The sequence below is a fragment of the Triturus cristatus genome, chromosome 2_1 (assembly GCF_964204655.1).
Source record: "Triturus cristatus chromosome 2_1, aTriCri1.1, whole genome shotgun sequence".
NCBI lineage: Eukaryota > Metazoa > Chordata > Amphibia > Caudata > Salamandridae > Triturus > Triturus cristatus.
In genome coordinates, this window is record NC_140581.1 from 31107678 (window position 1) to 31132659 (window position 24982).

A 24982-nucleotide genomic window follows, 5' to 3' on the forward strand; every position below is an offset into this window, starting at 1 on the left:
CTCTGCCCACGCAAACTCCAGCCGGCGCAGGGGGCCCTCCCCAGGCAACACCGCCGATGATCCCAGGCCCAGCGGCAGCACCAGAGGAATCCAAGGGGCCGCCGGGTCGCAGCAATGCCAGGACGGGAGGGCCCCTCCGGAATCACTGACCAGCGTCTCTCCGCCAGGGAGCGGACCCAGCAGGCCTCAGGGTCCGCCAACCACAGTGCCCCCACTCGCAGGCCTCTCACAGTGGCAGACGTCACACTAGCTCCTCCAGACAGCAAATGGCGGCCACCACCGTGAGGATCCAGGTCACCGCCGCCGTCGCTCCTACCACCACCAGGACGATATCTCAGTCATGCTGCCAGTGTCATCAGACTGTGCCCAGGGGTGCCGCAGCTCCGATCTTCCTTCTCCGCCGTCCGGCACCGCGAGCAAGCCACCACCGAGGGGCCGCCGGGCCGCAGCGAGGCTGGAGCCGGGCAGGCCTGTCTGCCGCACAGCGTATCCCCGAAATAGGGGGTACCAGGGGCAGCAGGTAAGTGGTCCACCCGTAAGGGGGGCAGAGCAGGAGCAGATGGGCATCAGGGGCCTGGATACTTCGTGCGGTAATCGGTGGCGCCGGAGAGATGGAGAAACACGTCTCACTCGGCCGCCATCTTAGCCACGCCCCCCACAAGGGTGATGTAAAATCCTTCGCACAACTTAAAGACGAATTTGGTCTCCCACTACATCAGTCTCTGAAATATACTCAACTTCAACAATGTTTGAAAAATCACCTCCCTTTATCTTCTTCAACACTTCAAACTTCACACATAGTAACACATTTAAATATTTGGGGTAAACATAAAGGAGTTATATCTGGACTCTACAAAACTTTTACAATGCACCTTAACTCTCAACCCCTGTCACAGACGCTAAAATTCAAATGGCAAAATCGACTTTCAATATCTTACACCGATGGGGAATGGGAGGAAATACTGGAAAATGTAGACAAAGGCACTCGTGAATCTAGACTAAAATTTTGCCTTTTCAAAATTCTTCATGGTTGGCATTGGTCTCCCGCAAAACTACAGAAGGCTGGTCTACTCTCACATGCTAATTGCTGGAGGTGCCTTAGCACCAATTGTGATTCCACACACATTATATGTGAATGTCCAATGGTACAACCTTTCTGGACCTATGTGGGTAGAATCTTACAATCTACAATGCCTTTATCTCTCCCGCTTACGTCTTCTAATATCCTTCTTCATGATCTCCGTCTCTCCCCAAAACTCTCCAAACCCCAATGTCGTCTCTTTCACACAGCATTGGTCACTGCAAAAATATGTATCTTACGTCTTTGGAAAACCTCATCTCCTCCTTCACAAGAAGAATGGCTGACAACAATGGTACACACAGCATCACACGAAAGAGTGATTTACAATCTCCAGACTCAAACTGACATATTCCTTCAGATTTGGTCACCTTTCTTGACTTTGAATAGTGAGATTGATATTGATGTTCATACCCCCAATGCTGCTATTTCTATCCCTTAGTCCAACACCTTTTTCTTTTTTTTCTTCCTTTATCCTTTCCCACTCCTGGTTATCTTCTCTTATCTTATCCTATCTTATCTTTTCTTATCTTGTCTTATCTTACCTCATATTATCTGATATCTAATTTTAAATGTATCTACTCCACCTGTCTACATTACCTATTATCTCAAAAAAATGTATTTCTTATCCTTATACAATCATTTATTCAACTATTTATTCATATATATCTATTCTATTTCTTAACAAATAGTACGTATCACATGTGTATATTTCTGCTTATAATGTATTTATCTCTCTATTATGAATTGTTACATGCTAAATGCTATTACCATTACTGTTGTTGTGATTAATTTTTGCAAAAATGCTAATGAAAATAAAAGAAATATAAATCCCATTCTTTTCTATGGGTTTATGTTTCAGCAGCCGGGATATCCATCATCATTGTGACGGAGTAACCTGTCCGCTGAGTTCTAAATTATGTCCTTAATTAATTTAGCACTTGTGATTATGCCGACGAAAATGGCAGGCAAATTTTGGCTCATGCCGTATATTTCCTGGCTGGAAGGAACCTCTATCAATGACTTCATAGAACAGAGTTTTCAGTGGACTGTGGCAGCATTGACCAGGCTTTCGAGCCAGAGAGATGGTGTAGTGCAGGCACTGATGGGGGTATGGTCAGTGCTACACTACCTGGATGACTTCTTAATGGTAGATAGAGCGGGGTGAAGGGCGATTGTGGAAAACTGATGGACGGGGTGGCTGAAAAATTTAGCATACAATTGGACCCAGAAAAAACAGAGGGATTGAATTATATTCTGTGGCAATGAAGTCCTGGCTACCAGAGGACAAACTGAAGGTTTTGACCAGCCTTTTATGGGATGCAATTAAGAGAGGTAAGTGTGAGTTGACGAACATTCCCCAGATGCTGGGCACCTAAATCTTTTTTGAAGGGTGCTCACTGCTGGCAGGGCTTTCTGCAGCCAGTTGGCTTTCAACATGAGAGAACTACAAACCACGCCACAGAGTGAGTGACAGGAAGGGTGAGATTAGGCTCATAGATTGGCTGATTTTTCTTTCTGGGTCTGGGCACCATCAGCTCAGCTCCCCAAGGTTGGGGATCTGAGGAAGCAGGGGTGCTTTTGGTGTCAGATTTTCTTTACAGGAGCCGATCGCACTCAGGGGGACCCGTCGTGTTGAGGCTGCAGGCGACTTTGTGGAGTCCAGGAGAAGTCAGCCACCAATGGAGTCAAAGTCCTGATCGCTGGGTAGACTTCACTGGGCTGGGGAGTCACACAGACTCGGACCGTGGGCATCGTGTGCAGAGTGGGCAGAGGTCGCGGATCTGCCTGGAACCGCAGTCCTTGAAGTTGGTGTTTTCAGAACAGGGTCGCTGTCCTCGGGAGAGCTGGTCTTTATTGAAGTGTGGCAGTCTTCCTGGGGTTCTTGGAAGTTACTGGCTACAGGACAGGCATTGTCTTCTTCGCAGGCTCTTCAAGCTGCAAACAGGCCGGTACTGCTGGTGCCAAAGCAGTCGCCGTCTGCAAGCTTTTCTGCACTGCGTCTTCTTCATCCTTTTTCTTCGTAGGTTGCTGGAATCTGAAGATCAAGGTTCAGGAGTACCCCTACTGAATTTAGGGGTGTTACAGGTGCTGGCAGATGGTAGCCAATAGGATTCTTGCCTTCTAGGGTGACTACACCCTTTGTATGTCCCCTCCCTTTGGGGAGGGGGCATCCCCTAACCTGACTGGGTAGAATCCTTCTATTCAAGATGGAGAATTTTAAAAGAAGGGGATCACCTCGGTCCAGGGCACCTTAAGGGTGGTCCTGACAGAGAGGGTGCACACCTCACCTGACTACTAATTTTCCCGCCGACCTTGCCACCAAAAATGGGGCTTGGTTAGGGGGGCGGGCATCTCCACTATTTGAAGAGGCCCTGGTCAGCATATCAAAGGGCAGGAGGCCTCTGAGGCTCACCACCCTGGTTGCTGCTTGTGGGTAGGTGAGAAGCACCTCTACCCCAAGCAGCCTTCGTTCCTGACCCACGAGAGCATAAGGTCTCCCACCTCAGGGGGTCAGAAACATGTCTGTGTGTGGCAGGTTTTTGCAAACCAGACAGCTGGACAAGAGGGAGATACTCTTTTTTCAGGGGGCCTCTCTGAGATGCCCTCTGGGTGCATTTTATAATATATCCATCACTGGCATTAGTGCGGGTTCATTATGCTGAGAAGTTTGATACCAAACTCCTTACCAACCAGTGAAGCCATCATGGAGCTGTGGAGTTCGTGGTGGCAAACACCCAGCCCATGTACTCGATATGGCTTCACTGCACTTACAATGGCTGTGAATGGGCACAGACACGGTGGTGCATATTACTCATGCAGCTGTGCCCTCACCTGTGGCATAGTGCACCCTGTCTTAGGGCAGTGAGGCCTGATAGAGGGATGACTTACTTATGCCACAGACAGTAGTTTGTGGGCATGGCACACAGAGATGTGTGCCATGTCGATGCTTAAGTTTTGTCTGCACCAAAGCACAGAGGCTGCAATGGCAGGGTGCATGTGTTTGGTGAGGGGTCTCTGAGGGTGGCACAATACATGCTGGTAGCCCTTAGAGACCCACTCTGGTCACAAGGCCCTTGGTACTAGGGGTGCCCTTTACAAGGGACTTACATGTGGGCCAGAGGGGAGCCAATTTGTGGAAATAAAGATACTGTTTTTGGACAGAACACAGGCCCAGTGAACCTGATTGGCAGGGACCCAGGGCACATTCAGTCAAAGTGCATCAGAAATCTAGCAGAAAGTGAGGGTGGGATACTGAAACAGAAACTATTTTCCTACAGGTACGTCTGAATGCGGGGTACATCATAGGTTGGTTTACAGTGGACTGGAACAGGTAGGTAGGTGTAGAATTGGACTTAGTAGAAGTCTGACTACAACAAGAAATGGGAAGCCCTGAACTGAGAAAAGATGCAAGGAACAGATGATGAATACTTTCTAGATGTGTCTTGGGTTGATCTGCAGTATGTGATGTGATGAGACCAGTTGTGCTGCCTAAGCAGTCCAGATGTTATGTATATTCATTTTTAGGTCTCACCTGAGCCAGCGCATGCGCTGCACTGGTGAGACTTTTAGTAGGTGGGCTTCAGAAAATGCTCCCACACACTTTTGCTGGCCTCAAGCTTGCGGTTACGCACGCGGGCGCGCGCTTACGAGCAGAGGCACCATCTGGCTTTCCTCGTCATGTTCATTAAGCACATCGCTCGCAGCGCGCAATCGCGATCACTTTCACTTTCAGCCACGGGCACTTTCACGGCCACGCGACCAATGCTTGTTTAAGAATACCTTTGTGGGACTTGTAGTTGTACGTTTTTCAATACAACTATGGGCTTAAAATCTCTACTGCGTAAATGTTGTTGATATAAAAAAAAAGAGCAGAACCAGTGGAAGGTGTGTAACGTGATACGAGGCCTCATTGTCAGCAGTGTTGACTCCTCAGATCTGGCCGTTTTTTGGATGCATCTACTCACCCTTCAAATTCATAGGATGCTAAACCATCGCATATACGAAAACTTTAGCGGGACTTTACGGTTTAGAGAGCTGTCCTGTAATTAAATGTGGTAGGTTGCTAAAGCTTCCATGACACCAAAGTAACTGAAATGTCAAAATGACCCTTCCATTTTCCCGTGACTCTATTAAGTCTCCCAAAACGTGTTTCTTGTAAGCAGAGTATCTTGAGAAGAATTTTCTTTTCATGTCAGCGCGTTTAAGGCTAGCATGACATTTCAAATTACATCTGCTCTTTGCAAATTTAAATGCTAACTGTGATATTGTTGTCTTCAGCCCTGTTGATTTACTAAAATTGTTTGGTAACCAGGTAGACAATCGAGCGCTCTACTGAAAATCTAGGTCAAAGTAACAAAATAACAATAAATCGATATTGGTGCTCAAAGGGGAAGAAGAGTTGGTTACCAGACAACCCTACAAAAACCCACATAAGCAGATTACAATTACAAAAAATTGCCCTCCCCGAGCACACTCAATGCAAAATAATATATTTGAATGTCCATTGATTTATTCATCTTTTAAAAGATCCATTCTCTTTCAATCGGTACAGCAATCCTATTCGTACGTCCACAAGTAGTCAATGTGATAAGTCCATCCAATTAATTCATATCTTTGGCAGCCAACACGCGTTTCGTCATGCTGTATCAAGCAAAAATGACTTTCTCAGGGCTGAAAAGAACGCGGTTTTTACGTCTTAGATCGGACTTGTATTATAATACTCGATTCTCAACCCTGGAAACTATGCACTAGAATAAGTTCTTGCGGTTTTGAATGCGGACGAATATGGGAAACTAAAACTATCCAATATATGGACGCATTCCTTGATGACTTTACTGATTACTTCGGGGAGTCTTATTGAAATGTTTCAAGGGAGGGTTGAATTGGATGCTTGATTTTTAACTTAAGTTTATTCGTTGTTTAACAAGACGGACTGAGGTACTGGTTGTGAAGTAGTCAACTACATTTCAGCCCTGAAGAAGTCATTTATGCTTGATACAGCATGACGAAACACGTGTTGGCTGCCAAAGATATGAATTAATTGGATGGACTTATCACATTGACTACTTGTGGACGTACGAATAGGATTGCTGTACAGACTGAAAGAGAATGGATCTTTTAAAAGATGAATAAATCAATGGACATTCAAATATATTATTTTGCATTGAGTGTGCTCGGGGAGGGCAATTTTTTGAAGCCCTGTTGATTTGTTTGTATATTAAAACATGACCGGCCATTTTATGCAGATTCTTTCACAATGGCCCTTGATGTTGTAAGGTGAAATTGAATATTGCTTTCTGCAAAACAAATCCCCATGGACTCCTTTGCAGTTACAGTTTCTACAAATTTGTGCCCTAACGTTATCTCAATGATACTGAATATTGTTTTCCAGCGTGCTACTCGCATCACTATGAGTTACGATCCTTAAACTGCGGGAGCACATTTGTTAATGCAGTCTGTTACAGAGTTGAGGCACACTGCAGACCTAAACATGGTGCATATTTGCGCAGTCTCCTATTTGACACAAGATAAGAAAAAAGGCACCTCTAATGCAGGAGCTGCTACGGTATTAAAGGTGAAGGCTGGCCTGCGTCTTCCTCCGCCCCGCGACATCTGTTGATCCTGCATGCTGAAGGGTTGTGGCGACTTCTGTTGCTCGGCTGCTGATTACAGTGATCGGCTTACTCTCAGGAGGGTTCTGAAGTATGCGTGGCCAACGCTTTGCTGTTGTCGGCTGGCTCTTTATGCAGTATGCGCCCGCTGGTGCATCAAGCGATCATGACTGACACTTTCTATTTTTATTTAAATAAATTAAACTCCTTTAAACTTGCTTCACTGTTTTGGTGAGCTGCTATGTTAAATCTGACATTAAGCCATGATCTTTTGATTTTTAGTGAAATTATGTGTATAATATATTTACTTGCAGGGGGGGCTTTTAGAAAGGGCCCCTTCATCTGTTGGTCAGTTGTCATTCACATTTTCTTCTAGCCTCCTATAGCCTACAAAAGACCCCCTTCCCTTCCCCCCCACCACGGAAAAAAGGTTTGAATTAGAGCCTTCCTCTAAAAAATGGCAAATAATTGAGGGAGGTGAGGGGCACGGAGTAGGCGGCATGGACTACGAGATAATTCTAGGGGCCCTTTTCTGTAGTTCTTAAGACTTATAAAAGAGCAAACACATCAAACAAAAACAGAATTGACCAAAAAACACAACTCCGCATAATTGGGGTGCTGTGAGCCCCTTCCACTCCTGGGCCCCAATGTAACTACACCTGCTGTAAAAATGATAGCCTACATTTCAGGGCTGCCGCCATCTCCTCTTCTTCTTTCACCCCTTCCACACCATGCCGCACCATCACTTTCCTTCAGTCTTGGAACATGCTGTCTGTCCCTTTCCGAAAAAAGAGCTCCTGCATGGTGCCCCCCTTTTTGCTGTAACTGTGCCCTGCGCTGACATGCTAGCAAGGAGAATATGCCAACTTTTGCACCAGGGATATCGTGCTGCATAGCTAAATACTTATAAGGTCCAAAAGGCGAGACCTATTGGCTATGCCAATGCTTGTTATATGGTGCGACTCACATCTCTCTCCTTGTTTAGGGGAGTGGAGGGAGGGAGGATGGGACAAGTAACTTTACTGTAATGTTATCTTGTTTCTAAAATAAAAAAATTAAAAATGCTTTTGGGGTATGAGGGAAAGGGGGAAAGATAATTGAGGAAAATGGTCCCAGTGGAGGTTTGGAGGTTTTTGGTGGCCCAGGTGGGATCCGTGTGCCCCTCCGCATGCGAGGGACTGTTGTTTGGGGCCCTCTTCATAATGTTATTATTCCGGGTTTTCCAGATATTAGAGCTAGTAGAAGAAGCAGAGTAGAGGGCTTCCAAGTGGACAAGCGGGGAGGGCAGACACCAGAGTGTGGTCCGGATCCAAGGCAGCAAAAGACTTCAAAGGGTAAAGGAGCCTGGCACTGTTACAGACACAGAAAGAAGGAGGCATTTGCCCAATGACAATAATGCATCAATTCTTGTAATGAGGGGTTGGGTAACAGGGTCATTGCCCATTGGCACAGAAGGCTTGAAAATATTGAACTGGCAAGCCTTGGGTTTGTTGCGGAAGAACTTGAGAGGTGGGAGCAGGAATAAGAAGGAATTTGGCGCTCATTCATTCAGGATTGGTGTCAACAGGATTCTGAGTGAGTGTGACTGAGGGACAGATAAAGGGGTTGGGAGGGGGAGATGCACGGATGGACTAGGAACAGAAACCAGCCCTGGCAATTCCGCTCAACCGGCCCCCCGGGTGGGTGCGCGGGGGGGGGGCAGGGGGTGCAGCTGAGAAGGGCTAGTCCAGGGGTGGGGGGTGCTAGTGTCAAGCACCGGAGCCGCTTTTGTTACAGGGGGGTGATATTGCAGCTCTGCTGCAAAACCGGCCCCATGAGTCAAAAACCAGCCCCCACCCTTCCGGCCCACCGGGAAAACGCCCAGTGCCCACTACAGCCAGTCCTGCCCTGTGGAGAAGTGACTGCAAGTGGGCAAACGTGAGATTAGTGATGGCTGAGAACTTAGGCAGGCATTAATGGGTGCGCTGACCCAGACGGGTAGGAAGGGGGTTTGGTCAGTGGGCATTCAATAGTGAAATGGGCAGAGGAGATTGCCGGAAAGCAGGTCTATGGACAGCAGCTGGGAGTTTATTTTGCAGGTGTTGGTATGCATTGGGTGGAATGCGATGGGGCGAGCTGATGGCAGCACTTTGGGAGTTGAGGGACACGTGGGCACAGCCAGATATGGTGGTGTTGCACCTGGGGTGGAACGATTTATCCAGTCCACCAAGATGGAGGTGATTAAAAAAGGATTTAAGGTTCTTGAAAAAGAGATGGTGGGGGACTGAGCTTTGCTGCATGTACTTGTCACATTGAAGGGTGTGGAATGAGGGTCAGGAAACCGGCCGCAGTGGACAGGGCTTGTAAAGAGACTGGCGGAGAGAGGTTTGATTTTTGCAGGGCGAAAGGATGAATGTTATTAAACATAGCGAGACTGCCCATGAATCCCCTGTGCTGCTTGGACACAATGGCGTTCATATGTCGTTGCTAGGCAACAGATTGCATCTTGAGAAATGAATGGAGAGGTCAGTGGAATGGATTGTGTGAATGGAAGTATGGGGGAGGAAGAACAGCTCTTTCTAGTAGCGGGGAGGTCGCAAAGAACGGAGAGATGGATAAGAAAGAGAAAGGAGGACAGAGGAGGGCAGGGAAGAGAGAGCAAGACCAGAGAATCAAGACAATTGTTAGGGGCATATTTACAAGGGCTTTATCTCCGCTTTTTTGGCTTAAAAAGCCAAAAAAGCGGAGATAAAACCAGCGGCCTATTTACAAGAGGGTGCTAACATCGCATGTTAGCACCCTTTTTCCCAACGCCTCCCGTTGCATCACTAATGAGATGCAAAGTGGGCATCACTGGGCGTACCCCAGATGGACTACCTTGTAAATATCGCTGATGTTTACATTGCGATATTTACAAGGCAGCCCACATGATTTTAGCACACGTTAGATTTTGGCGAAAACGGCCGTTTTCGCCAAAATCTAACATCTGCTAAAATCCTGACTTAGCCATCCCTAACATAGGGGGTGGATTATGCTGATACGGGTCGTATCAGCAAGGTTATCGGCCTTTTGCAGGGAAAATCACTGGAAAACCAGCGATGTTCCCTGCAAAACGGCGATAACCTCGCCATCTCTGGAATTTTTATCGCCCTGGAGTAACGCGTTGTTAATAACGCGCTACCAGGGCGATAAATGCCAGAGATAGCCTGCGATAATAAAATTATCGCTAACCACGGCCAGCGATGATTATCGCTGGCCGTTGTTAATATGCCCCGTTAATTTGGTGAACAATGGAAAGGAGAGCACATGAGAGAGTTAATTCATAAAGTTTGGTTAAGGTCAGAATGTTTGGAGCGAAAGGGGGTGGCTATGTTGGGATGGGAAACACCAAGGGGGAGCAAGAGTTAAGAGTAAACGTTAGGACAAGGTTTGGTGCATAAGAGATTGTGCAGCTCAGCCGAAGAATGTCTGAGTCAGCCCAGCTTGCTCCCATCAACGCAGCCTCTTGCACCGCTCATGTATTTATTTATTTAATTGTTTGTTTGTTTGAAGAGTTTTATAAAACCCGACATGACCTGTCCGGGTATCAAAGTCGGTACAAATTGCAGACAAGTTAAACCTATAAATGCAAAAAGGAATAGTCAACGGAGTATAGTAATGAGTCCTCTCCCAATCTTCTCATGTCACATCCTCCTCCACACAAACATGCGCACTCTCTGTTCTCATCAATTCTCCCACTTTCCCTGACCATAGAATACAGGAAAGCAAGAGCGGTGTGGTAGCTGGAATCCTTATGATGCAGCAAAGATTCCAAGAATGACCGCTATTTTTCTGTATTGCGGAAGGCTGTGCATGTTTATTCTATCCGCCAATAAACTTTATTAAGAAGGTCCATTTGGAATTGCTTGAATTACTACAAATTAATATCTGCATTCTAAGTCTGATGATCGTGTGAATGTGATCATTGTTATTGACTGATTAAGACATCTTCAAATCAGCCCCCACATGTTATCACCAACAGACATGGAATACCAGGTGCACACCTCTTGCGGAAAATGCACCATGCCTTCTGCCGCTTCCAGCAACATCACCCCTTTACAAGACCTTTGCAAAAAGCTCTCAGAACTTTTCTGTTACAGAATCAGCTCCTTATATGACAGATTTGGCCTCAACCAGACACCATTGCTACTCAACTTCCCATCACGGCCAAGGAATGAACCCCAACCTTGCAACCCACTGTCACCACTGTTGAAATTGCTGCTACCATGAAGACCATCTACTCGGGGGCACCATCAGACCCTTGCCCCACCACACCTTCATCAAAGAACTCCTACCAATCAGCGATGCACAAACACCCATCCTCAACACCACCAAAGGTCTTAGGGAAATGTATCAACCAATGCCTCACTGACCACCTCAGCAACGACCAGCTCCTCAATGCCATTATAGAAACAGCACTCATCACCGCTGCAGACGACAACGCATGACCCTTGACAGATGGGACATGGCAGCCCTCATTCCCCTGGACCTCTCTGCGGCATATAATACGGTCTCACATGCCACCCTCATCAGGACCCTGCATGAGACTGGCATTCAAGGACCCGCTCTCCGCTGGATCTGCCCCTGCTTAATGGATAGACCACAGCTGTCAGCCTGGCCCCTTATGCCGTGAAAGTCCTACAACTTCCGCAGAGTGCCTCACGGTTCATTGCTCAGTCCCACCCTCTCCGAAGCATACATGATCCACCTGGCCATCGTCATCTATGCACACAACATCAACATGCTCTCCTAGATTGATGTCATGGACCCCATACTCTCCCTCTCAGACAAGACGCCCGACACAAGAAACAAGCTCGCCTCCTCCTTGACTGAAGTTCCTATCAGGATGAAGGCACCTGCCTCAAGCTCAACACCGACCACACAGAAGAAGTGATCATTGACAAGAATACCCCACCAAGGGACTCCGACAGGTGGATAGGCAAGCTGGGACCCACACAAATACCCAGCACTCACTGCAGGAACTTTGGGATAATCATCACAGCAAACTCGACATTATGGCACACGTCACCGCCGTCACTTTATCCTGCCTACACATTCTGAAGATGCTGAGGAAGATCTTCAAATAGGTTCCAAGTAACACTGGAAAAACTATCACTCACACCCCAGTCACCAGTAAGATTGTGTACTGGGACACCCTCTATTTTGGGATCACCAAGAAACTCATTAGAAGACTGTAACCCATCCAGATTCATCCACAACTTACGGGACCACACATCTCAGATCACACCAAACCTCAGCGAGCTCCACTGGCTACAGATACACAAGCGCACTCATTTCAAACTCACACACACATTCAAGGCACTACACAACTTAGGCCCCACCTACCGGAACAGTCGCATTTCCTTCCACCAACCACCCACACACTTCGGGGCATATTATCTACAGTCCTCGATAAATTTCACAAACCGCGCTTAGAGCGATTTTAATTATCGCCGGCTATCGCTGGATTTCATCGCCGTGTCAGTGGCGTATTAGCAACGCTTAGCTGACAGGCGATGTGAAATCCTGCTATAGACTGCAATAATGAACATTAGCGTGTGAAATCCTGCGATGATTTCACTGTGCTAATGTCAAGCTTGGTAATAGGGGAGTGTGGACTTAACCTTACAATCCACATCCCATAGGCATTAATTGCAAGTCAGGTTTTATTCAGGCAATAGAATAGTGTGATAATGGGGGCTTAGCGCGCCTTTTCTCATCGCTTCGCTGTTCAGGGGCAGCGTTGGTAATACCGCGATGAAGATTTTGCGGGCATTGCACTGTTTGTCCTAGGAGGGAACGCCTACTTTGCATCTCACTAGCGATGATTATTAGTAATTCGGCTGCTAACATGCGCTGATGCATGTTAGCGCCGCCTTGGTAATGGGGCGATGGGATTATCGCCGCTTTAGCGGCTAAAAGTGCCGCTATAGCGGCGGAACTGCCCTTGATAATATGCCCCTTCCATTCTGCAGGACTCCTACTCGCACACATCCCACGCATGCACAGAACCAGATCAGGAAATCATACGTTGTTTAACATCACCCCTAAAACATGGAATGACTCCCACTCTGCCCTCGCCTCCCCTCTTCCAGGACACTGTAAGACGCTGAAGACCTGGCTTTTCAAGTAACCAACCTAACACAGGCAGGGCAGGAAGCACACACCGGCTCAACGCCAGGATGCTTGCGTGGGCGATAGTGCACGCAAATAGACATAACATACATATAACATAGCTGCACTGCTGGGCCCTGAGCACAGATTGCATGGATAGGGGTGAGCAGTGTCTGGTAGCCACAGGCCTCCCTTACCGTGTTGCTGCCATTACTGAGGCTGGAATACTCTGTACCCAGAACCTGTTGGGTATAAATAGACTGTGCTGGCAGTGATAGGAGCGCTTTGAAGTCCTGGCTGCCCGCGGAGAGCTTTTATTGTATTATGTTACAGTTGAGTAGTGCTGGAAGCTTTCGGGTTCTGAATGGTGACTAGGTGCCGCGTGGGTCACCGGGGGGCCTGCCCCGGCTTCATACACCCATAAAGAATAAACACTGAGCAATACAGCACTCAAGGAAGAACTGTGTGACAGATGAACGGGGGGCACTTCTGTTTGTGCATCGGGCACACGTCTGCATGGTTCCTTGTGTGTCTGTGGGAGTACCGCGCACCGTCATGCGCGACATCGAAATCGTCAACCACACAGACCCTGGCAGACTCCTGCTGTGAGGAGGTACCTGAGAAATCAGAGCCTTGGAGGATACAGTACCTTCCAGGATGAACATTATACCACATTCAGGGGGCGCAGGGAAATCCTCATTACTCACAGCTAGCCACAATGGCCATAGAGATGGGCAGTGGCAGAAAATCAGGCTTTCTGAAACGACCCATTGTAATGACCCTTCTGAATATGCTGGTTAAATGAAGCTCTGCCCCTGAATATACTCACTCAAAGCCCTGATCTCAACGATTGAATGAAGCTCTGCTCCAGAAAATACTCACTCAGAGCCCTGATCTCAATGTTTAATAAAGCTGTGCTCCAGAAAATACTCACTCAGAGCCCTGATCTCAACGATTGAATGAAGCTCTGCTCCAGAAAATACTCACTCAGAGCCCTGATCTCAATGATTATTGAAGCTCTGCTCCAGAAAATACTCACTCAGAGCCCTGATCTCAATGATTATTGAAGCTCTGCTCCAGAAAATACTCACTCAGAGCCCTGCTCTCAATCATTAAATGAAGCTCTGCTCCTGAATATCCTCACTCAGAGCCCAGCTCGCCATCATTACCATCATTAAATGATGATCAGCTCCTGAATATACTCACTCGCAGCCCTTCTCTCAATGATTAAATGAAGATCTGCCCCTGAATATACTCACTCAGAGCCCTGATCTCAACGATTGAATGAAGCTCTGCTCCAGAAAATACTCACTCAGAGCCCTGATCTCAATGATTATTGAAGCTCTGCTCCAGAAAATACTCACTCGGAGCCCTGCTCTCAATGGTTAATGAAGCTTTGCTCCTGAATATACTCACTCGGAGCCCTGCTCTCAATGATTAATGAAGCTCTGTTCCAGTCAATACTCACTCAGACCACTGATCTCAATGTTCTCAATGATTATTGAAGCTTTGCTCTTGAAAAAACTCACTCAGAGCCCTGATCTCAATTATTAAATGAAGCTTCTGCTCCAGAAAATACTCACTCAGGGCCCTACTCTCCATCACTAAATGAAGCTCTGCTTCTGCATATACTCACTCAGAGCCCAGCTTGCCATCATTAAATGACGATCAGCTCCTGAATATACTCACTCGGAGCCCTGCTCTCAATAAGTAATGAAGCTCTGCTCCTAAATATACTCACTCAGAGCCCTGCTCTCAATGGTGAAATGTAGCACTGCTTCTGAAAATACCCCCGTCAGGTATCTGCGTGAGATTCAGTGACCACCTCCTACTCTGACTCCTAAGAGTCAATGCAAACTGAGGGCAGAGATGTTCCTTCCAGGCGCTCAGACTCTGAGAAGCATCTTCCAGATCTTCTGGCTGTTGGGAAGGATGTGGAGGCCTTCTGTTTTTGACTGTTTAACCTTTGACCTTATGACAATTCTTCTGAACTTTTCACTAGCTGTGAGTTGGCTGTCTGTGTGTGTAAATATGTTTTCTGTTTCCTGATGGCAGGAGGTAGTAAAGTTTGGGCGCCCGCCCTTACAGTAAGAAAGATTAACAGTCTAAAATCCCATCTTTTCTCTTATTTTTTCAAGTCTCACACTCTTATTCTTTCTCTCGCCCCAGCTTTAATATCTTTGTTTCACATTGTTTGTCCCTTTTTCTCCACCCTATCTTTACTGTCTCTAATGTGAGTCTTTTCTTCCGTGTCTCCCTATGCCCACTGTCTCGCAAACTCTCTTTCTTTCCTCTACGTCTCTCGGTTTGCTTTTCTTACTGTCACTTTTCTTCTCTGTGATGTTCTCTTTCTCTGGGTTTCCCACGGATACTTACCCTCCCTCACTCTTTAATTTAGCATACCTGAATATCCTGATGCCCCAGTCAGGCCCCTGGATGCTTGAATGTCATCCTTGTTTGGCCCCAAGTAATTAATTTAAAGTTACAGATTGGACCCCAGGCTATACCCAGGCCCCAAACGGTGACCCCGCACGGGTGTGAATTTCATTGCCACAGCAGGTGCATTGGCACCAGGGCACAGCGGATCCGATTCCCAAATGTTGCTGTGGTTCACAGTTCAAGCAGCGTCCACAGGGTCATTTCCTTCCTTTTGTTAGGGCCCATGACACGTTGGATACCCCAGTCTTTAGTGGGTCCCTCACCCAGCGGAAGACTTTGACTGGCCAGGAGAGAGATGGAGGATTGTAAGCCTGGACCCCCGGGGCACCTGCTCTGGTGCTGGCCAGAGGCAGCACCTGTAGCCACCCTGGGGTTAAAGTATGACAGAGATAAGTGCGGACACCAGAGGCATAGTGGCCCAGTTAAGTGGACCCTTAGGGGAAGATTAACTAACATATCAAGCAGCGCTGCGCAGCAAGGAAACTTGACGTGCTGCGTTGCGTGAAAGGAAGACATCACAAATACGCCATATTTACAAAGATAAATCCTATCTCCTAGTGCGGGCGCACTGTGTGCTGCCTAGCGCCGATGCAGGCACCCTTACGCTGCAAGGTGCCTGTGCTGCAGCCATGGTTGCTCTTGTGCAGGAAGGGACACCTACCTGCACTAAAACAATCCTTAAGGGCATTTTCCTTTATCTATGTGTGGTGCGGAATGCACCACACAGAAAAAAGAAGTAACGAGGAGAAATAAAGACAATTCTCCTAGTTATGCCTGGGTCTGAGAGGCACACCATATTGACACCAAGCCTGGGGGTAGTTACAAAAAAACTCTGTGAATTTCCGTGAGTGGCGGAGTGCAGTGCAAACTGCAGTTTGTGCTGGTATTCCTGGCGCTCGGGTAGAAATTTTACCCGAGCGGCAGCTCGCACTTGCAAACTTACTGTTCGCGATCGCCAGCGGGGAAAACACTCCACTGCACATCGCGAGTTTTCTGCACTCCACGAGCTCCGCGGAGCGCGGAGTGCAGAAACCACGCAAACTCCGCGAACGGAGCGAAGTTCACTGCCCAGGCTTAATTGATGCATTCCCAGGTTTACAACTCTTTGCAAATCTGGCAATGTGTTAAAATCTATGGGTGGATGCGCGGGAACCCCCACTCCACCCATGGAACGCCTTCCCAACGCAGAGCAGCGTACAGCCGTGAAATGTGCTGCTTTGTGTTACCTTAAAAGGACTACACCACGCAGAGCCATGCAAGGCGGCTTTGCGTGGCTTAGTAAATCCCAATTAAGGACTTCTGTTGCCCTAAGCCCTCAGTAACTCTGGCCCTAAACATTTTGTGAACTGCTGAAGAAGCGCTCTAACTCTCCTCGGTTATAAGGTTTTCAAATCATTTTACTAGAATCCAGCCACCAGGACACAGACCCACTGAACTGCCTCAGCTCGCACTCAGAGCCACTGAGTAACTAAGACTGAATGCACATGTTTCATAGAGTGTTGCACCCTGTCTGGCGCTTCGGTCCGACCCAGCGACTGCAGTATACAGTGTAGCACCGTATCTGTCTGTTCTGTCCCACCAGTGACTGTAGTATACGATGCAGCACCACTCCTGGTACTCCTGTCCACTCAGTGACTGTCGTATACGGTGTAGGACCATGACTGGTGCTTCTGTCCCACCCAGTGACTATATTATATGGTGTAGCACCCCACCTGGAACTTCTGTCCCCCCCATTGACTGTAGTATACAGTGTAGCACCCCACCTGGTACTTCTGTCCCACCAGTGACTGTAGTATACAGTGTAGCACCCCTGTTGCACTTCTGTCCCCCCAGTGACTGTAGTATACAGTGTAGCACCCCACCTGGTGCTTCTGTCCCCCCAGTGACTGTAGTATACAGTGTAGCACCCCACCTGGTGCTTCTGTCCCCCCAGTGACTGTAGTATACAGTGTAGCACCCCAGTGGCGCTTCTGTCCCCCCTGTGACTGTAGTATACAGTGTAGCACCCCTGTGGTGCTTCTGTCCCCCCAGTGACTGTAGTATACAGTGTAGCACCCCTGTGGTGCTTCTGTCCCCCCAGTGACTGTAGTATACAGTGTAGCACCCCATCTGGGGAGTCTGTCCCCCCCAGTGACCATAGTATATGGTGTATCACCCCGCCTGGCACATCTGTCCCACCCAGTGACTATATTATATGTTGTAGCACCCCACCTGGAACTTCTGTCCCACAAGTGACTGTAGTATACAGTGTAGCACCCCACCTGGTGCTTCTGTCCCCCCCAGTGACTGTAGTATACAGTAAATGTAAATTGTAAATTTGATACTTGTATAGCGCACTACTCACCCGCATGGGTCTCAAGGCGATTGTACGAATACCGCTGTGGAACCAATCCTGGCTTTCCCTGTGAGGCGTCCACTCCTAGGCACCCCCAAGGTGGAGGCCAGGCATCCTTAGCGTTGTGGGGGCCGTTGTGGAGATTAAGCAAGCTATTGCCCAGAGTTGCAGAGTGGGACTCCATGATTGGAATAGGCACCGAGGCGAGAATTATCAGGTCCGTGGAATTTTTTGAGCCCAAGACCCGCCGAGGCGGGGAATTGAACCCTGGTCCCGGGCTAGACCTCTGCATCAGGGTCTGCCGCTCTAATCATTGAGCCACATTTCTCCACAGTGTAGCACCCTTGTGGCGCTTCTGTCCCCCCAGTGACTGTAGTATACAGTGTAGCACCCCACCTGGTGCTTCTGTCCCCCCACTGACTGTAGTATACAGTGTAGCACCCCACCTGGTGCTTCTGTCCCCCCAGGGACTGTAGTATACAGTGCAGCACCCCTGTGGTGCTTCTGTCCCACCAATGACTGTAGTATACAGTGCAGCACCCCTGTGGTACTTCTGTCCCCCCAGTGACTGTAGTATACAGTGTAGCACCCCAGTGGCGCTTCTGTCCCCTCAGTGACTGTAGTATACAGTGTAGCACCCCTGTGGCGCTTCGGTCCCCCTAGTGACTGTAGTATACAGTGTAGCACCCCACCTGGTGCTTCTGTCACCCCAGTGACTGTAGTATACAGTGTAGCACCCCACCTGGTGCTTCTGTCCCCCCCCAGTGACTGTAGTATACAGTGTAGCACCCCTGTGGTGCTTCTGTCCCCCCAGTGACTGTAGTATACAGTGTAGCACCCCAGTGGCGCTTCTGTCCCCTCAGTGACTGTAGTATACAGTGTAGCACCCCACCTGGTGCTTCTGTCCCCCCCAGTGACTGTAGTATACAGTGTAGCACCCCTGTGGTACTTCTGTCCCCCCAGTGACTGTAGTATACAGTGTAGCACCCTTGTGGCGCTTCGGTCCCCCTAGTGACTGTAGTATACAGTGTAGCACCCTTGTGGTGCTTCTGTCCCCCCAGTGACTGTAGTATACAGTGTAGCACCCCACCTGGTGCTTCTGTCCCCCCCCCCCAGTGACTGTAGTATACAGTGTAGCAACCCTGTGGTGCTTCTGTCCCCCCAGTGACTGTAGTATGCAGTGTAGCACCCCACCTAGTGTTTCTGTCCCCCCAGTGACAGTAGTATACAGTGTAGCACCCCACCTGGTGCTTCCGTCCCCCCCAGTGACTGTAGTATACAGTGTAGCACCCCAGTGGCGCTTCTGTCCCCTCAGTGACTGTAGTATACAGTGTAGCACCCCTGTGGCGCTTCGGTCCCCCTAGTGACTGTAGTATACAGTGTAGCACCCCACCTGGTGCTTCTGTCACCCCAGTGACTGTAGTATACAGTGTAGCACCCCACCTGGTGCTTCTGTCCCCCCCCCCCAGTGACTGTAGTATACAGTGTAGCACCTCTGTGGTGCTTCTGTCCCCCCAGTGACTGTAGTATACAGTGTAGCACCCCAGTGGCGCTTCTGTCCCCCCAGTGACTGTAGTATACAGTGTAGCACCCCACCTGGTGTTTCTGTCCCCCCAGGGACTGTAGTATACAGTGTAGCACCCCTGTTGCGCTTCTGTCCCCCCAGTGACTGTAGTATACAGTGTAGCACCCCACCTGGTGCTTCTGTCCCCCCAGTGACTGTAGTATACAGTGTAGCACCCCACCTGGTGCTTCTGTCCCCCCAGTGACTGTAGTATACAGTGTAGTACCCCACCTGGTGCTTCTGTCCCCCAGTGACTATAGTATACAGTGTAGCACCCCTGTGGTGCTTCTGTCCCCCCAGTGACTGTAGTGTACAGTGTAGCACCCCACCTGGTGCTCCTGTCCCCCCAGTGACTGTCGTATACAGTGTAGCACCCCACGTGGTGCTCCTGTCCCCCCAGTGACTGTCGTATACAGAGTAGCACCCCACCTGGTGCTTCTGTCCACCCAGTGACTGAGGTATACAGTGTAGCACCCCTGTGGTGCTTCTGTCCCCCCAGTGACTGAAGTATACAGTGTAGCACCCCACCTGGTGCTTCTGTCCCCCCAGTGACTGTAGTATACAGTGTAGCACCCTTGTGGCGCTTCTGTCTCCCCAGTGACTGTAGTATACAGTGGAGCACCCCTGTTGCGCTTCTGGCCCCCCAGTGACTGTAGTATACAGTGTAGCACCTCACCTGGTGCTTCTGTCCCCCCAGTGACTGTAGTATACAGTGTAGCACCCCACCTGGTGCTTCTGTCCCCCCAGTGACTGTAGTATACAGTGTAGCACCCCACCTGGTGCTTCTGTCCCCCCAGTGACTGTAGTATACAGTGTAGCACCCTTGTGGCGCTTCTGTCCCCCCAGTGACTGTAGTATACAGTGTAGCACTCTTGTGGCGCTTCTGTCCCCCTAGTGACTGTAGTATACAGTGTAGCACCCCACCTTGTGCTTCTGTCCCCCCAGTGACTGTAGTATACAGCGTAGCACCCCTGTTGCGCTTCTGTCCCCCCTGTGACTGTAGTATACAGTGTAGCACCCTTGTGGCGCTTCTGTCCCTCCAGTGACTGTAGTATACAGTGTAGCACCCCTGTTGCGCTTCTGTCCTCCCAGTGACTGTAGTATACAGTGTAGCACCTCACCTGGTGCTTCTGTCCCCCCAGTGACTGTAGTATACAGTGTAGCACCCCACCTGGTGCTTCTGTCCCCCCAGTGACTGCAGTATACAGTGTAGCACCCCTGTGGTGCTTCTGTCCCCCCAGTGACTGTAGTATACAGTGTAGCACCCCACCTGGTGCTTCTGTCCCCCCGGTGACTGTAGTATACGGTGTAGCACCCCACCTGGTGCTTCTGTCCCCCCAGTGACTGTAGTATACGGTGTAGCACCCCACCTGGTGCTTCTGTCCCCCCAGTGACTCTAGTATACAGTGTAGCACCCCACCTGGTGCTTCTGTCCCCCCAGTGACTCTAGTATACAGTGTAGCACCCCACCTGGTGCTTCTGTCCCCCCAGTAACTGTAGTATACAGTGTAGCACCCCTGTGGTGCTTCTGTCGCCCCAGTGACTGTAGTATACGGTGTAGCACCCCACCTGGTGCTTCTGTCCCCCCAGTGACAGTAGTATACAGTGTAGCACCCCACCTGGTGTTTCTGTCCCTCCAGTGACTCTAGTATACAGTGTAGCACCCCTCCTGGTGCTTCTGTCCCCCCAGTGACTGTAGTATACAGTGTAGCACCCCACCTGGTGCTTCTGTCCCCCCAGTGACTGTAGTATACAGTGTTGTAGTATACGTTGTAGCACCCCACCTAGTGTTTCTGTCCCCCCAGTGACAGTAGTATACAGTGTAGCACCCCACCTGGTGTTTCTGTCCCCCCAGTGACTGTAGTATACAGTGTAGCACCCCACCTGGTGCTTCTGTCCCCCCAGTGACTGTAGTATACGGTGTAGCACCCCTGTTGCGCTTCTGTCCCCCCTGTGACTGCAGTATACAGTGTAGCACCCCTGTGGTGCTTCTGTCTCCCCAGTGACTGTACTATACGGTGTAGCACCCCACCTGGTGCTTCCGCCCCCCCCCAGTGACTGTAGTATACAGTGTAGCACCCCAGTGGCGCTTCTGTCCCCCCAGTGACTGTAGTATACGGTGTAGCACCCCACCTGGTGCTTCTGTCCCCCCAGTGACTCTAGTATACAGTGTAGCACCCCACCTGGTGCTTCTGTCCCCCCAGTGACTCTAGTATACAGTGTAGCACCCCACCTGGTGCTTCTGTCCCCCCAGTAACTGTAGTATACAGTGTAGCACCCCTGTGGTGCTTCTGTCGCCCCAGTGACTGTAGTATACGGTGTAGCACCCCACCTGGTGCTTCTGTCCCCCCAGTGACAGTAGTATACAGTGTAGCACCCCACCTGGTGTTTCTGTCCCTCCAGTGACTCTAGTATACAGTGTAGCACCCCTCCTGGTGCTTCTGTCCCCCCAGTGACTGTAGTATACAGTGTAGCACCCCACCTGGTGCTTCTGTCCCCCCAGTGACTGTAGTATACAGTGTTGTAGTATACGTTGTAGCACCCCACCTAGTGTTTCTGTCCCCCCAGTGACAGTAGTATACAGTGTAGCACCCCACCTGGTGTTTCTGTCCCCCCAGTGACTGTAGTATACAGTGTAGCACCCCACCTGGTGCTTCTGTCCCCCCAGTGACTGTAGTATACGGTGTAGCACCCCTGTTGCGCTTCTGTCCCCCCTGTGACTGCAGTATACAGTGTAGCACCCCTGTGGTGCTTCTGTCTCCCCAGTGACTGTACTATACGGTGTAGCACCCCACCTGGTGCTTCCGCCCCCCCCAGTGACTGTAGTATACAGTGTAGCACCCCAGTGGCGCTTCTGTCCCCCCAGTGACTGTAGTATACAGTGTAGCACCCCACCTGGTGTTTCTGTCCCCCCAGTGACTGTAGTATACAGTGTAGCACCCCTGTTGCGCTTCTGTCCCCCCCAGTGACTGTAGTATACAGTGTAGCACCCTACCTGGTGCTTCTGTCCCCCCAGTGACTGTAGTATACAGTGTAGCACCCCAATTGGTGCTTCTGTCCCCCCAGTGACTGAGGTATACAGTGTAGCAACCCTGTGGTGCTTCTGTCCCCCTAGTGACTGTAGTATACAGTGTAGCACCCCACCTGGTGCTCCTGTCCGCCCAGTGACTGTCGTATACAGTGTAGCACCCCACGTGGTGCTCCTGTCCCCCCAGTGACTGTCGTATACAGAGTAGCACCCCACCTGGTGCTTCTGTCCTCCCAGTGACTGAGGTATACAGTGTAGCACCCCTGTGGTGCTTCTGTCCCCCCAGTGACTGAAGTATACAGTGTAGCACCCCACCTGGTGCTTCTGTCCCCCCAGTGACTGTAGTATACAGTGTAGCACCCCTGTGGTGCTTCTGTCGCCCCAGTGACTGTAGTATACAGTGTAGCACCCCACCTGGTGTTTGTCCCCCCGGTGACTGTAGTATACAGTGTAGCACCCCACCTGGTGCTTCTGTTCCCCCAGTGACTATAGTATACAGTGTAGCACCCCTGTGGTGCTTCTGTCCCCCCAGTGACTGTAGTATACAGTGTAGCACCCCACCTGGTGCTCCTGTCCGCCCAGTGACTGTCGTATACAGTGTAGCACCCCACGTGGTGCTCCTGTCCCCCCAGTGACTGTTGTATACAGAGTAGCACCCCACCTGGTGCTTCTGTCCACCCAGTGACTGTAGTATACAGTGTAGCACCCCACCTGGTGCTTCTGTCCCCCCAGTGACTGTAGTATACAGTGTAGCACCCCATCTGGTGCTTCAGTCCCCCCAGTGACTGTAGTATACGGTGTAGCACCCCTGTGGCGCTTCTGTCCCCCCAGTGACTGTAGTATACGGTGTAGCACACCTGTGGCGCTTCTGTCCCCCCAGTGACTGTAGTATACAGTGTAGCACCCCTGTGGCGCTTCTGTCCCCCCAGTGACTCTAGTATACAGTGTAGCACCCCTGTGGCGCTTCTGTCCCCCCCAGTGACTGAAGTATACAGTGTAGCACCCCACCTGGTGCTTCTGTCCCCCCCCCCAGTGACTGTAGTATACAGTGTAGCACCCCTGTGGTGCTTCTGTCGCCCCAGTGACTGTAGTATACAGTGTAGCACCCCACCTGGTGTTTGTCCCCCCGGTGACTGTAGTATACAGTGTAGCACCCCACCTGGTGCTTCTGTTCCCCCAGTGACTATAGTATACAGTGTAGCACCCCTGTGGTGCTTCTGTCCCCCCAGTGACTGTAGTATACAGTGTAGCACCCCACCTGGTGCTCCTGTCCGCCCAGTGACTGTCGTATACAGTGTAGCACCCCACGTGGTGCTCCTGTCCCCCCAGTGACTGTTGTATACAGAGTAGCACCCCACCTGGTGCTTCTGTCCACCCAGTGACTGTAGTATACAGTGTAGCACCCCACCTGGTGCTTCTGTCCCCCCAGTGACTGTAGTATACAGTGTAGCACCCCATCTGGTGCTTCAGTCCCCCCAGTGACTGTAGTATACGGTGTAGCACCCCTGTGGCGCTTCTGTCCCCCCAGTGACTGTAGTATACGGTGTAGCACACCTGTGGCGCTTCTGTCCCCCCAGTGACTGTAGTATACAGTGTAGCACCCCTGTGGCGCTTCTGTCCCCCCAGTGACTCTAGTATACAGTGTAGCACCCCTGTGGCGCTTCTGTCCCCCCCAGTGACTGAAGTATACAGTGTAGCACCCCACCTGGTGCTTCTGTCCCCCCCCCCCCAGTGACTGTAGTATACAGTGTAGCACCCCTGTGGTGCTTCTGTCGCCCCAGTGACTGTAGTATACAGTGTAGCACCCCACCTGGTGTTTGTCCCCCCGGTGACTGTAGTATACAGTGTAGCACCCCACCTGGTGCTTCTGTTCCCCCAGTGACTATAGTATACAGTGTAGCACCCCTGTGGTGCTTCTGTCCCCCCAGTGACTGTAGTATACAGTGTAGCACCCCACCTGGTGCTCCTGTCCGCCCAGTGACTGTCGTATACAGTGTAGCACCCCACGTGGTGCTCCTGTCCCCCCAGTGACTGTTGTATACAGAGTAGCACCCCACCTGGTGCTTCTGTCCACCCAGTGACTGTAGTATACAGTGTAGCACCCCACCTGGTGCTTCTGTCCCCCCAGTGACTGTAGTATACAGTGTAGCACCCCATCTGGTGCTTCAGTCCCCCCAGTGACTGTAGTATACGGTGTAGCACCCCTGTGGCGCTTCTGTCCCCCCAGTGACTGTAGTATACGGTGTAGCACACCTGTGGCGCTTCTGTCCCCCCAGTGACTGTAGTATACAGTGTAGCACCCCTGTGGCGCTTCTGTCCCCCCGGTGACTCTAGTATACAGTGTAGCACCCCTGTGGCGCTTCTGTCCCCCCCAGTGACTGTAGTGTACAGTGTAGCACCCCACCTGGTGCTTCTGTCCCCCCCAGTGACTGTAGTATACAGTGTAGCACCCCATCTGGTGCTTCAGTCCCCCCAGTGACTGTAGTATACGGTGTAGCACCCCTGTGGCGCTTCTGTCCCCCCAGTGACTGTAGTATACGGTGTAGCACACCTGTGGCGCTTCTGTCCCCCCAGTGACTGTAGTATACAGTGTAGCACCCCTGTGGCGCTTCTGTCCCCCCCAGTGACTGTAGTGTACGGTGTAGCACCCCACCTGGTGCTTCTGTCCCCCCCAGTGACTGTAGTATACAGTGTAGCACCCCTGTGGTGCTTCGGTTCCACCTTTTGACTCTTGGGATACTCCATAAATCTCGCCCAATAGCGTAAAATTAGCTGTAGTGCCTCATGTTAT